Source organism: Xenopus laevis, chromosome 7L (assembly GCF_017654675.1).
Source record: "Xenopus laevis strain J_2021 chromosome 7L, Xenopus_laevis_v10.1, whole genome shotgun sequence".
NCBI classification, from domain to species: domain Eukaryota; kingdom Metazoa; phylum Chordata; class Amphibia; order Anura; family Pipidae; genus Xenopus; species Xenopus laevis.
Genome location: NC_054383.1, coordinates 114119883 through 114133929, shown reverse-complemented (window position 1 = coordinate 114133929; position 14047 = coordinate 114119883).

Below are 14047 nucleotides of genomic sequence, written 5' to 3'. Positions count from 1 at the left end.
AAATCTGCCCCTAAGTATTGCATGACTATATGTGAATGATTTTTGTGATTGTATTTAAACTGGCTGGCTGATAATGTTACACTGTGTGCACATCAGGCATAGAGGAGGGTCACCTATTCTGCATGGGTTAAACAATAATTAACTGCAAAAACAAATTCTTTTCAAAGTCAAAGTACAGGTGTACACTACTAAAATGCATTCATTCTGCGGCCTGAATACCGCATGGAAAAGATGAGAAGCAGTCCTGCTCTGTTTTAGAAGCCCAATGAGGCAGATTTATTAACATTGAAATTTGTTAATAGTGCTGCTCCAGGAGAATTCTGCACTGAAATCCATTTTTCAAAAGAGTAAACAGATTTTTTTAATATTCAATTTTGAAATCTGACATGGGGCTAGACATTTTGTCAATTTCCCAGCTGCCCCTGGTCATGTGACTTGTGCCTGCACTTAAGGAGAGAAATGCTTTCTGGCAGGCTGCTGTTTTTCCTTCTCAATGTAACTGAATGTGTCTCAGTGGGACATGGGTTTTTACTATTGAGTGTTGTTCTTAGATCTACCAGGCAGCTGTTATCTTGTTGTCACGGTCGGCACCCTACACCAGAATAGGGATGTAGCGAACCGCCGCCGATGTGTTCGCGAACGCCGTTCGCGAACACCGGCAAAATTTGCGAACTGTTCGCGAACTGTTCGCGAACTTCGATCATCCGAAAATCGTTCGATTCGAACGATCGAAGGATTTTAATCGTTCGATCGAACGATTTTCGTTCGAATCGAACGAAAATCGTTCGATTTTAGCGATCGAATGGTCGAATGGGCGACCGATTTTGACGCGAACGCCTATTGGCGAACGTCGCGCGACGTTCGCGAACTTGCGGCGGACGCGAACAGTCGAAGTTCGCGCGAACTAGTTCGCCGGCGAACAGTTCGCTACATCCCTACACCAGAACAGAGGCCAAGCACCCTAGTCTCGGCTCGACTTCACCAGTTAAGTGACCGCCTTTGGCCTCGGGAGGAGCCCTCGGCGTACTCAGATGCCACCTGGACTTAACGAGAGGTGCAAGGCATAAGTTCTGGCAGGCAATGGGGCAACAAGGCTGTTGGAAGATAGGAAGCCACAGGAACAGGCAGGCCGGGCCAGCACAAGCAGTAGAGTAATCAGACAGGCCAAAATCAGGATAGAGAAAGCGTAGAATGGTCAATGGACAGGCAGAGGTCAGGATTGGAGATGTCAGAATAGTCACAGACTAGCAGAATCAAGATTGGAGAGTTCGGAGTTAACAGACAGGCAAAAGGTCAAACACGGTAGATATATCAGGAATCAAGTAATAGCACCCAGGAACAAGCTAAATTGAACCTACAACGGGCAATTTGCTAAAAACCAAATTCCCCTTTTTATACTTTTGAATTTCGCGCCAATGCGCGCTGACGCCACATGTCAGCGCGCATGCGCCTTTAAATAATGTAAGCGTGCCGCGCGCACGCCCTAAGGGAAGCCGGCACAGGAACCGCCTGGATGCAGGCGGCGGGCGTCCCTGCTAGAGACACGGCGGACGCCCCCGCATGCCAGGAGCACACCGCTAGACCACCAGGGTAAGCGGATTTCCTTACACTTGTGTTAGGGAGCTGTTATCTGGTTACCTTCCCATTGTTCTTTTGTTTGGCTGCTGGGGGGGGGAAAGGGAGGGAGGTGATATCAATCCAACTTGCAGTACAGCAGTAAAGAGTGATTGAAGTTTATCAGAGCACAAGTCACATGACTTGGGGCAGTTGGGAAATTGACAATATGTCTAGCCCCATGTCAGATTTCAAAATTGAATATAAAAAAATCTGTTTGCTCTTTTGAGAAATGGATTCCAGTGCAGAATTCTGCTGGAGCAGCACTATTAATTGATTCATTTTGAATTTTTTTTTTCCCATGACAGTATCACTTTAAACAGGACAAACAATGCTGCCTTAATTGTACCTGACATATGTTCCTCTCCTGTAAGCTAATAAAAGAAGATGAATTGTTATTCTCTATACAAAGTTATAAAAGTATCACCAGGTTCAGCAGAACTTATGTTTCATCAACAAACATACCGAGTATAAAAGTTTGCACCCAGGACTTTCATGTGGCAAAAAGAACATCAGCAAAATGCTACCTGCTAAGTGGTTGCCTGTCCCATTCAGATAATAATTTAGTTCTGTGTCATAAGTCTGCTATTAGGAGAATTCCACTTTAAGAAACAAATTTGCACTTGCCAGAGCTAATATTTGCAATATTCTGCATTACATTGTCCTCGTTCTTTGGATACGTTGCAATTGCTCAATTGCCATGTTGCTGGGGTTTTCCCTTCGGAAAACTTAATTTGCTTGTAGAGGTGTGTCCAGCACAGTAGAAATTAACTATTTTAATGATCAGTAGCCAGAGTCATTAAAAACTCACCCTGCAACTTCAATCATGAGAAAAAAAGTTACACAGATTTAAACAAATATAAATTTCTGTTCATATAACTAAAAAAATATAAGACGTCTTATTAATTTGAGACTCCTTTAACTAAATGGAAAAGCCTGTTGTCACTCCATGTCACAGGTACAGCCATGACCCCCGACTTGTCACCCCTGAGGTTGGATTGTTGCCACATAACAGATACTGTGACCAGTCCAGTTATTTACCTGTATAGATCTGTGAGATCTCCTGAAACTACTGCCTGTGTGAAGCAAATAGTAATAACTAAATATGGACAAAAGCTGTCACTGCTCCATGTGCTGCTTTAAAGCTCTGTGGTTATATTGAAAGAAAACAGATCATTGCACAAGAGACAAAAGTTTAAGGCAGTAATTGCTTACGTGCTCCATAACCACAACTGTTTGTCACTGACATTTCTCACTCACAGTTTTCATTCTCTTCTGGTTGCTTTTCCCTGATAATATTCAGTGAGAAAAAAATAGCAAAAAATAGACTTGCCTTTAAGAGAAAGAAAATTGTACATGAAATGGGTGGTAATTTTATTTTTGAATTTTGTGCATTGGAAATTCCCCAGAACCTGGAGCCCACTGTACTTTGTCGATGAGTGTGGCCTAACCTTTTTAGCCTTGAAAAGAAATCCATCATTCGCATATAATCAACCTTTAATCTGGGTTTTTTCTGTTTCCCAAGATTACAAGTTTGGTTTAACAGGTCCCCAAGTGTATTTCCAGGTATCATCCTATTTCCTACAAGGGGCCTGGGATTGAAAACCTGGTTATTGATGAATATAATGAATATTCATTATTTTGACAAAAGTTGCACATAGATGCAGGGTATAACAATAAGGAACAGAGACCCTAGATTTACAGAAGGGTTTACATCTGCAGGGGAACAGTTTGTCTCTGACTGATCAGCTATTTCAGGGGCTTGTCAACGAGGCCATCTGAAGTTTTGGTTCCCCTAATGTAATTTTGCTTTGGACTTAGTTATATGTGTCTGGGCGTTCCTTTGCCACAATTCTCTACCAAGCAACAATATTTTCGGGGAAAGAAACCTTTGCACATCCGTAAGCTCTATTGGTCTTTGATCAGGAGGTAAAAGCACCAAAGACTGTAGGTTATTTACGTTTGCCCACAGACTGGAAGACAAGTATAGTCCTGTATTATTAATTCAATGAGAATACAATCTTATATGATAAGAAGAAGAGACATGCAATTTACAGTATTCTGAAAAAGGACCCTCAGTGCCCAGTGTCATTCACAGCCACCTCGTCTTACTGACTGTCATTATTAGTTTACTCAAAGTTCTATGCCCCCCCCCCCATTCTAGGAGAAGGGTATTCAGTCCTACCTACTGGCATAAGACGATGGAATTCTGAAGGAAGGTGAGGGGTTTTGAGTACATGAAGGGTGTACAAGAAGAACATAAATGAATTATATTAGTGGTCATTGGGGTGATGAGCTTATTGAATAACAATTTGCAACATGATTTCCATAGTTGAAACTGACCTAAATTGACCATAGTTTAAACTGACCTAAATATTATACTGACCATGGCACATGTAAATAAATGCCTTGCATTAGCCATAATATTCACTCAGTATCCTTGTCTGATATCAGGGAGTGTTAACTGGCAACATAAATTGGGGAATCAATCTTTAAATGATCTTGACTATAGGCTTTTTACTGTATTATAATAACAGGCCCTCCCAATTCTAACCATAAATGGATTAATTAAAAATAACTAGTGATGGGTGAATCTGTTCCATTTCGCTTAGAATTCGCAAAAATCTTCAGTGAAGTCAATTGACCTTATATTTCTTTTCAATACATATTAGTCTTTATGCGTGTTTTTTTGTGGCGACAGCTGGTGAAAATGTCTGCCTGTCAAAAAATACCTCTTAATGTAATACATTGGACAATACTGATATAGGGGTACAGTCATCCTTCTAAAACAAAATGATGTTCTCTAGCCTTCCAAGTTATTCATAACATGGATAGTCTGAAAGCAGAACTGTGAGTATGGACAGTCTCTGAGAGACTTAAGTGATAGTGTACAGCCTATGGCTGGGCCTCAAGTTGATAACATTAAGGAGAGCGAGAACCGCTCCGACTCACCGCAAGTTGATTAGAAGGCAGCCGGCACAATAAATCCAAGTTCGGGTGCTGGAAATTCGGCGTCCCAAGCCATGAACGATAAGGATGAATAGAGGAGAACGATTCCGCACACCAGGCCGTTTAGTGAAAGTAGAAAATCTTTATTAAATCATGGTTAAAAATACATGCTGTATCTTCCGCTTGACGCGTTTCGGGCTCAGCTGCCCTTAATCATAAGCATGATGATTAAGGGCAGCTGAGCCTGAAACGCGTCAAGCGGAAGATACAGCATGTATTTTTAACCATGATTTAATAAAGATTTTCTACTTTTACTAAACGGCCTGGTGTGCGGAATCGTTCTCCTCTATTCATCCTTATGGGCCTCAAGTTGGACAGAACACTGAACTGAAAGCAACACAATTGTATTCTTCTGTTCCTTAAAGGGCATGTAAAGTCTAGCATAGAATAAGGCTAGAAATGCTGTATTTTGTATACTAAATATAAACATGAACTTACTGCACCACAAGCCTAATCAAACAAATAATTTAAACATCTTTGCACATGCTCAGTGTGGTCTGGGCTGCTTAGGGATTGTCATAAACAAAGCTGCTTGAGTTCTGAAGTAAGGCGGGAGCTCCCCCTGCTGTTCATAAGTATGATTGTTTCCCTGCTCAGCAGTTAGGGACCATCTGACAATTCCTATCCACAGCAGTAAATGAAGGGAGAATTTCACTGCATACAGTCAGGTTTCTTATAAAAATGGTACACGTTTTTTAATTAAAGTATATTGGAGATAGGTTTCTTTTTCATTAAAGCAAGTAAAAATTGGATTTTATTTTTTTGCCTTTAAATGCCCTTTAAGTTGCAGTGAGTCTGAATTGATCATTTTATTCTCTCCACTAGTTTGGTTTATTCTGTATACAGAATATCTATAAACAGTAACTCTATCAATAGCCTAGCAGCAAAGTATGTTTAGCATCTACTCCACTCCAAAGTTTCTGGTACTAAGTATTGGTACTGTCCAATGAAAGTTACCAATCTTTTTGCAGAAAACAACACAAAAGAACTAATTATTATATTCTTGTAATTGTTATTGTGGTTATATTAGTATATATATATTAGGTTACATGGAAATTTGTAACATACTACTAATGCACAAAATATCCCACTTAAAGTTGTGGTATAGACATCATTTATTTAATTGTCACCACATAGCTACATACAGCTATCATTAGAAGCAATGTTTCTCTACAGCCACAATCACCAATACAGAAAGCCGAGCACAGGAAACAAGGAATACAGACAAGACATGTTGCCTATATATATATATATATATATATATATATATATATATATATATATATATATATATATATATATATACACAAAAGCCATGAATATCTTGTAAATTATATCTTTATAAACCGTGAGTAGTGTTGTAATCTGTTATAAACGGTGAGTAGTGATGTAATTTTTGTCACATGACTCACTAAAACATGTGTATTATAATAAACTAGACATTAAGCCCGTTAAATTAACGGGCGCTAGAACATGCACATGCACAGTAGTGCAGTTCCACGGACACAGGGACTGGACGCAGAGACACTTGAACTTTAGTATATAGGATAAGTACCCCTTGTTGTAAAATATGAGGATATTAGAAGTTACCTCGGAGTTCTATGACCTGTATTAAAGCATTTGGCCTTCATGTGGGCAGCACTCCGCTTTTAGAGTTTGCCTCAGGTGCAAGGTAAATAAATTAGATAATGAAAAAATGACCAACAACACCATAGAGCTATCTTGTGAATTACTGAAAAGGTGCATTAAAAATCACAGGAAAAGCCGACATGCCTGAGGGCAGAAACATCAATATTTCCGACAGACTTCACAAAGAATTCGCACTCTCAGGACTTATAAAATAAAATAAGAATTTATTAACAGAACTTCAATCTCAGATTAATTAATTAATTAATGATTATTTTATTTTAAAAGTCCTAAGAGTGCAGATTCTTCATGAAGTATGGTATATATATATATATATATATATATATATATATATATATATATATATATATATATATATATATATATATATTAAATAGAGAATATTAGGAGCACTCACGGATATATTGTGTAAATTCTATTTATTGAATGTTCACAAAATCCCCCACTTCTACGCGTTTCCGTTCTCCTTGAACCGTCGTCAGGATGTATATGTATGTATATATATATATATATATATATATATATATATATATATATATATATATGCTCACTTGCATGCCTGCTTAAAGTCGGCATGCAAAAAGTTTGCTGGTAGGGAAGCAGACCACGGGTATTTTGGTCCCCCCTGTTCCCTGGGCCCTCTTGCAACTGGCACTGCTTATACAGACCTTTTAATTCACATATATAAACTATATATACAGAACCAATACAAATACTAACTTGTACCTGTAGATTTTAAGATGGCAATAGCCTTGGATGTTATAATCCAAGCAACTCTTAAAGGCATTCATCTAATTCATTAATCTAGGCATTAATCTAATTAATAGAAAGTTAAGTTCCTCAAGTTTAAAGGGATGGCCTCTGGTTCACTGATCACTTCTATGGGAAAACAGATCCCCCTCTATCTGTCTATAATGTCCTCTAATGTAACTTGTAAAGAGTAAGCATGTCCCCTTGCAAGTGTCTTTTTTTCAAGAGAAAACAACCTTGACAGTCTTTCTTCATAGTTTGAATCAGGGGCCCACTGGGATTACTGTCTAGGGCCCCCTTCGACCCCCCGCCCCCCTACTGTAACGCAGTGAATGCGCGCACATGAAGGTGCCTGGGCGCCTGGGTGTTTGGTGCCAAGTGCATGCGCAGAAGGCGATGCGCGGATGGCTCTGTGCGGCGCCTCCAGAGATCTGGAGAGGGGTCTAGCCCGGCAGGGGCCCACCAGGTATCCCCGGTGTCCTGTCGGGCCAGTCCGACACTGGTTTAAATCGTCCATCCCTGGTTTGGGACATGTGCATACTTATTGGTAAGTGTAAACATGAATAATGGTTAAATAGGTAGGCTGTGCAAAATAGAAAAATGCTTCCAGTATTGTGTAATCTATAAAGACTGGAGTGACTGGAAAACTAACATAAAAGTCAGCTCCCAACTTTCTGCATTGCAGCTCTCTAATTGGTTACCAGTCAGTAGCCAATGATTGACTTGAAGGGAGTCATAACCATTTGCTTTTGAAATCTGACGTACATGCTAAGGATCAAAAGCAAACTCACTGAACATGCTCCACGTGATCTCCTTTCAAGTCGCTGACTAACTAAAAGTTAGAGATCTGCAAAACAGGAAGCTGGGTGCTGGCTATTACTGTCAATTAGATATCCAGTCACTGCAGCCTCTATACATTACATTTTTGGCTAACTAACTATATTAGAAACATTTTGTATTTTGCACAGCCTATTTATTTATACAGTTTAATTTTTATACTGAACTGTTCCTTTAAGAAGCTACGCTTAGGGATTGTTGAAAATCGAAAATGAGTATTGTCTGTCATATAAATCTACAGGGCTGAAGATTAATTCTTATGGTAATTGTGCTGGTTTCTGAGGTGCTATGTAATAATAATCAGACCTTTGTGTGTTGGTTTCTAAGCTCAGTAAGTGACAGCAGCTGGGGCAAGCAAGGGCTGTGGTCAGGGTTGGACTGGGCCAGACCTGATCCCCTGATTAGTGACAAGACTTTGTTCGCGCATGTATGTGCCGGCCACTGTTTGTGTATGTGAAGTTGGGAGGGGGGCCCCTGGGAACTGCCAGGAGTGCCCTTTTGGTTGCAGTCCCGGTGGGCCCACAATGATCCAGTCTGACCCTGGCTGAGGTTGTTTTGGGCTGGTATAGAAGCCCAAAACAAAATGTACAACATTTCTCCCCTATTTCTTTAGGTTAAGGACGTGAGCCCAAAACTGCACTAGTGCACTGCATACTCAAGGTGAAGCCTTACCGGAGACCTATAAACAGGCAAAATTATATTTCATCCCTCAAGTTATTTTTTATTCAAGCCAGCACTTTAAGTGTTTTATTAGCCACTGAACAAGACTGCCTAGAGTTACAAAGCTTTTTTTTTTAAAAAAAATCCCCAGACTCTCAATAGGGAAACCCCCAACACACCACCATTTAGTGTATAACTCAAATTTAGTGCAGTATCTTTTTTGGAACTATATATAAGGGCAGCATAATGGATAATGGATACCCCAGGGTGCATACAATAGTGTATTCCCCACAACTCAAATCTATTAGATCCTATTAGATCATTTTTGGTTTAGGTCTCTTTGGTGGAAAAGTTATGAATGGTAAGAAATCTGAGGCAGTTCATGGCTTTGTGACTGTCACCCAAACACTTTGTATCAGATTATGGGCGTTTCACACAGTGCCTTAAAGGCAGGTGTCTTCTCACATTGCATAAAGGTTTCTTAAGAAACTACAGGACTTAACTATATGGTTATGGTTTGTTAAGTGGGATATCAGCAATATTATGCTTTATATAGCACCGCCATATTCATTCGCATCAGTCCCTACCCCAGTAGAGATTACATACTATGGACCATCAATTTAATAACAATGAACTTTATAAAGAGCCAGTTAACTTTCCTGCATCTTTCTGTAATGTGGGAGGAAACGGGAGCACCCAATCAATACCCATGCAGGCAGAACATTCACACTCTTTGCACATAATGCCCAGCTGGAATTGACCCAGGACCCTATTTCTGCAAGGTAGCATTTCTAGACAGTGCACCACCATGTTACCCTTTAGAGACATGGGTAACTTACCATGTACTGAGCCTCGTCTTTTGGAGGATGAGCCTAAAAAAGGAAGAGAGAGAAGTGTAAAGAAATTGCCTTTAGTGTTTCATGCAGAACTTAATTTAATGAAAGAAAGAGACACTGACACATACTATATAATCAACAAATCCTAAGTAAAATGGACATTATAACTCTATAATTAGTGGTGGGTGAATAAATTCGCCAGGCATTCCGCTGCCGGCGAAAATTCGGCAGCATAAAAAAAAAATTGGGCACCCATTGATAAAGTCGCGGGTGTTAAAACTGTCGCGCGTCAACATTATTTGGACAGCCATCGACTTTAACGTGAGCGTCAAAATTGACATTGGCATCAAAATTCGCATTTGAAAATTTTTGATGGGAAATTCGTAAATTTTTCCACAAAAATGAAATGGGACAAATTCGCCCATCACTGTCTATAAAACATCATTTATTATATTGTTTTAAAGGCAACAGACAAAGGGAATTCAGAATACACCCAAGCCCCTTTACTTATTTTGTCAATGACCCAATATATACTGCATAGTGTTCTAGAAAAGTACAGCAAAAATCTTTTTATATGTAATCTATCTGTGGGGCAATGGTATTCATGTATGTGCTATGCACTAAAGCAGTATGTACCTGTAAATTGATCACTTACTTACCTAAAGTGCAGGCACAAGTCACATGACCAGGGGCAGCTGGGAAATTGACAAAATGTCTAGCCCCATGTCAGATTTCAAAATTGAATATAAAAAAATCTGTTTGCTCTTTTGAGAAATGGATTTCAGTGCAGAATTCTGTTGGAGCAGCACTATTAACTGACGCATTTTGAAAAAAAAAAATTTTTCCCATGACAGTTTCCCTTTAACACCTAGATGGTAAGTCAATGATAGTCAATATTGCTATCAGTGAAAGTTGACTCATCCAACTACATTATTTTCAGAAATGTTCTAGTTAAATCTAGTTAAAAAGCATGTCTAGCGATATATTTTGTAAGAAATGTCATAACACAATAATTCTTATCAGTTCATCTATTAACAAAGGGAGAAATGTTATCACAGATGAAAACATTTAGCACAAAATTTGCATATAACTCTTTTAATTTGACAGTTATTACACTGTGAATTTTATTTGGACATTATAACTCTATAATTAGTGATGGGTGAATAAATTCGCCAGGCATTCCGCTGCCGGCGAAAATTCGGCAGCATAAAAAAAAAATTGGGCACCCATTGATAAAGTCGCGGGTGTTAAAACTGTCGCGCGTCAACATTATTTGGACAGCCATCGACTTTAACGTGAGCGTCAAAATTGACATTGGCATCAAAATTCGCATTTGAAAATTTTTGATGGGAAATTCGTAAATTTTTCCACAAAAATGAAATGGGACAAATTCGCCCATCACTGTCTATAAAACATCATTTATTATATTGTTTTAAAGGCAACAGACAAAGGGAATTCAGAATACACCCAAGCCCCTTTACTTATTTTGTCAATGACCCAATATATACTGCATAGTGTTCTAGAAAAGTACAGCAAAAATCTTTTTATATGTAATCTATCTGTGGGGCAATGGTATTCATGTATGTGCTATGCACTAAAGCAGTATGTACCTGTAAATTGATCACTTACCACTGCAGCATTGGGAATATTATAATATATTTGGGATGCGTCCTCCCCCACTGTCACCTGTTTGTCCTGAATTATGAATAAAATAGATTCCAAGTGCAGCAAAAGTTTATATTTCCATTAATTTCGCTTGTGTGCTTCACTTACACGTTCTTTTAATATAATTTACCATATACTGATTTTGTGAGAAATATTTTTTGCCAGATTATTGCTAATGAAATCTCTTGTAATAAAATAAATGTAATAGTGCAAAGGAATTTACAACATTATGTAAGTGCCTAGAGTCACCTAAAGGGTTTCATGGCTATATAATATTAGTGGGCTCTAATGCATTGCTAAATGCATCTTGCAGAGCAGGAGACAAACCAGGTAATAGTCAACAAGTCGGTAGACAACATAAAAAGCTGGTGCTTAAAGGGATACTGTCATGAGAAAAAAATTGTTTCAAAATGAATCAGCTAATAGTGCTGCTCCAGCAGAATTCTACACTGAAATCCATTTCTCAAAAGAGCAAACAGATTTTTTTATATTCAATTTTGAAATCTGACATGGGGCTAGACATATTGTCAATTTCCCAGCTGCCCCAAGTCATGTCACTTGTGCTCTGATAAACTTCAATCACTCTTTACTGCTGTACTGCAAGTTGGAGTGATATCACCCCCCTCCCTTTTCCCCCCCAGCAGCCAAACAAAAGAACAATGGGAAGGTAAGTTGGTAACCAGATAGCAGCTCCCTAACACAAGATGACAGCTGCCTGGTAGATATAAGAACAACACGCCATAGTAGAAACCCATGTCTCACTGAGACACATTGAGTTACATTGAGAAGGAAAAACAGCAGCCTGCCAGAAAGCATTTCTCTCCTAAAGTGCAGGCACAAGTCACATGACCAGGGGCAGCTGGGAAATTGACAAAATGTCTAGCCCCATGTCAGATTTCAAAATTGAATATAAAAAAATCTGTTTGCTCTTTTGAGAAATGGATTTCAGTGCAGAATTCTGTTGGAGCAGCACTATTAACTGACGCATTTTGAAAAAAAAAAATTTTTCCCATGACAGTTTCCCTTTAACACCTAGATGGTAAGTCAATGATAGTCAATATTGCTATCAGTGAAAGTTGACTCATCCAACTACATTATTTTCAGAAATGTTCTAGTTAAATCTAGTTAAAAAGCATGTCTAGCGATATATTTTGTAAGAAATGTCATAACACAATAATTCTTATCAGTTCATCTATTAACAAAGGGAGAAATGTTATCACAGATGAAAACATTTAGCACAAAATTTGCATATAACTCTTTTAATTTGACAGTTATTACACTGTGAATTTTATTTGCCTACAATGCATTTATCAGGGCTTCTTAAACGTGATATTCATTTGACTCAAAAATAACTGGTACAAACTGGTGCCTATATATATATATATATATATATATATATATATATATATATATATATATATATATATATATATATATATATATATATATATATATATATATATATATATATATATATATATATATATATATATATAAAATCAAAATAAAATCCAAGGAATGCCAGCACTCACAAAAAAAGCTGTATACATGCCTGTACTTATACAGGTCTTAAAAGTAATAAGTAATAATTTATTATAAAGGTATGGACTAATGTTTCAGCCCCCCTAGGGCCTTTCTCAAAGTACCCTACAAGCAGTGAAATTGGCTTAAATACACATACTGGCGGGAAAACGGCAGAGATGATGTCTGTGCATAACTCGTCATAAAACCAGCGACTCATGTAAACATCCCACTGAAGTTGTAGTGAATAATCCATAAAATTAAAAAACTTACCCATGTGCACATCTAAATACTTTGTACCAAGAAGAATCACAATAGCGAGTAAAGATAAAAACAAAGCAATATGTAATACATTAGTCATTATGGCAACACATTATTCTTATGGCAACATTGTAACATTCCCCTACATAGACACACAATACTAAAAAAAAAACCTTGTGGTCGTGTTACTCATATGCTAAAAGTTGAGAAGATGTTCTAAAAATGGCCCTCAGTGTACATCTCCCGATCATAGAATGCAGTGTTCCTCCTACTTCCTTGTGAATAACTATAATATCTCTGTTTCCATCTACACTGACACTATGCTTAATACCCTAACGTTATTCATGTTTCCAAACTTAGTTGTATTTTATGGCACTATCCAACTGATCTTACTACTCCGGTGATCCACTATTTCTATATATATTTATTTATTCTCATATTTATGTTTTTACATTTTTAGTATAAGTACTCTATTTACATATCAACATTTTAAGATTGGCAGATGGACGTCATTTTTGGTAATGTAATTGGCAGATGGAGACTAAGGGGCCAATTCATCAAGGGTCGAATATCGAGGGTTAATTAACCCTCGATATTCGACTAGGAACTAAAATCCTTCGATTTCGAATATCGAAGTCAAAGGATTTAGCGCAGATAGTACGATTGAACGATCATTCCTTCGATCGAACGATTAAATCCTTCGAATCCAACGATTAAATTGGATTTAAATTCCACGATCGAAGGAATATCCTTCGATCGAACAAACTTAGGAAAGCCTATGGGGACCTTCCCCATAGGCTAACATTGACTTCGGTAGCTTTTAGCTGCCGAACTAGGGGGTCGAAGTTTTTTTTAAAGAGACAGTACTTCGACTATCGAATGGTCGAATAGTCGAACGATTTTTAGTTCGAATCCTTCGATTCGAAGTCATAGTAGAAGGTCGAAGTAGCCCATAAGCCGGTCGAAGTAGCCCAAAAAAAACTTCGAAATTCAAAGCTTTTTACCTTCGAATCCTTCACTCTAAGTTAGTGAATCGGCCCCTAATTGACGGACAAATATGAAGATGTCCACACACATATATGGAGGTGTATTTATTTAATTTTTAATATTCTTTATAATTTTTTCAAATTTTTTATGATTCTGGACTCGGGAAAAAAAAATATTTTTTTTGCATTTTTAATTTTTTTGCATTTTTAGCATTTAGAAACCCATAAGGTCGTTTGAGTGGGTGGTCTCACAATGGACAT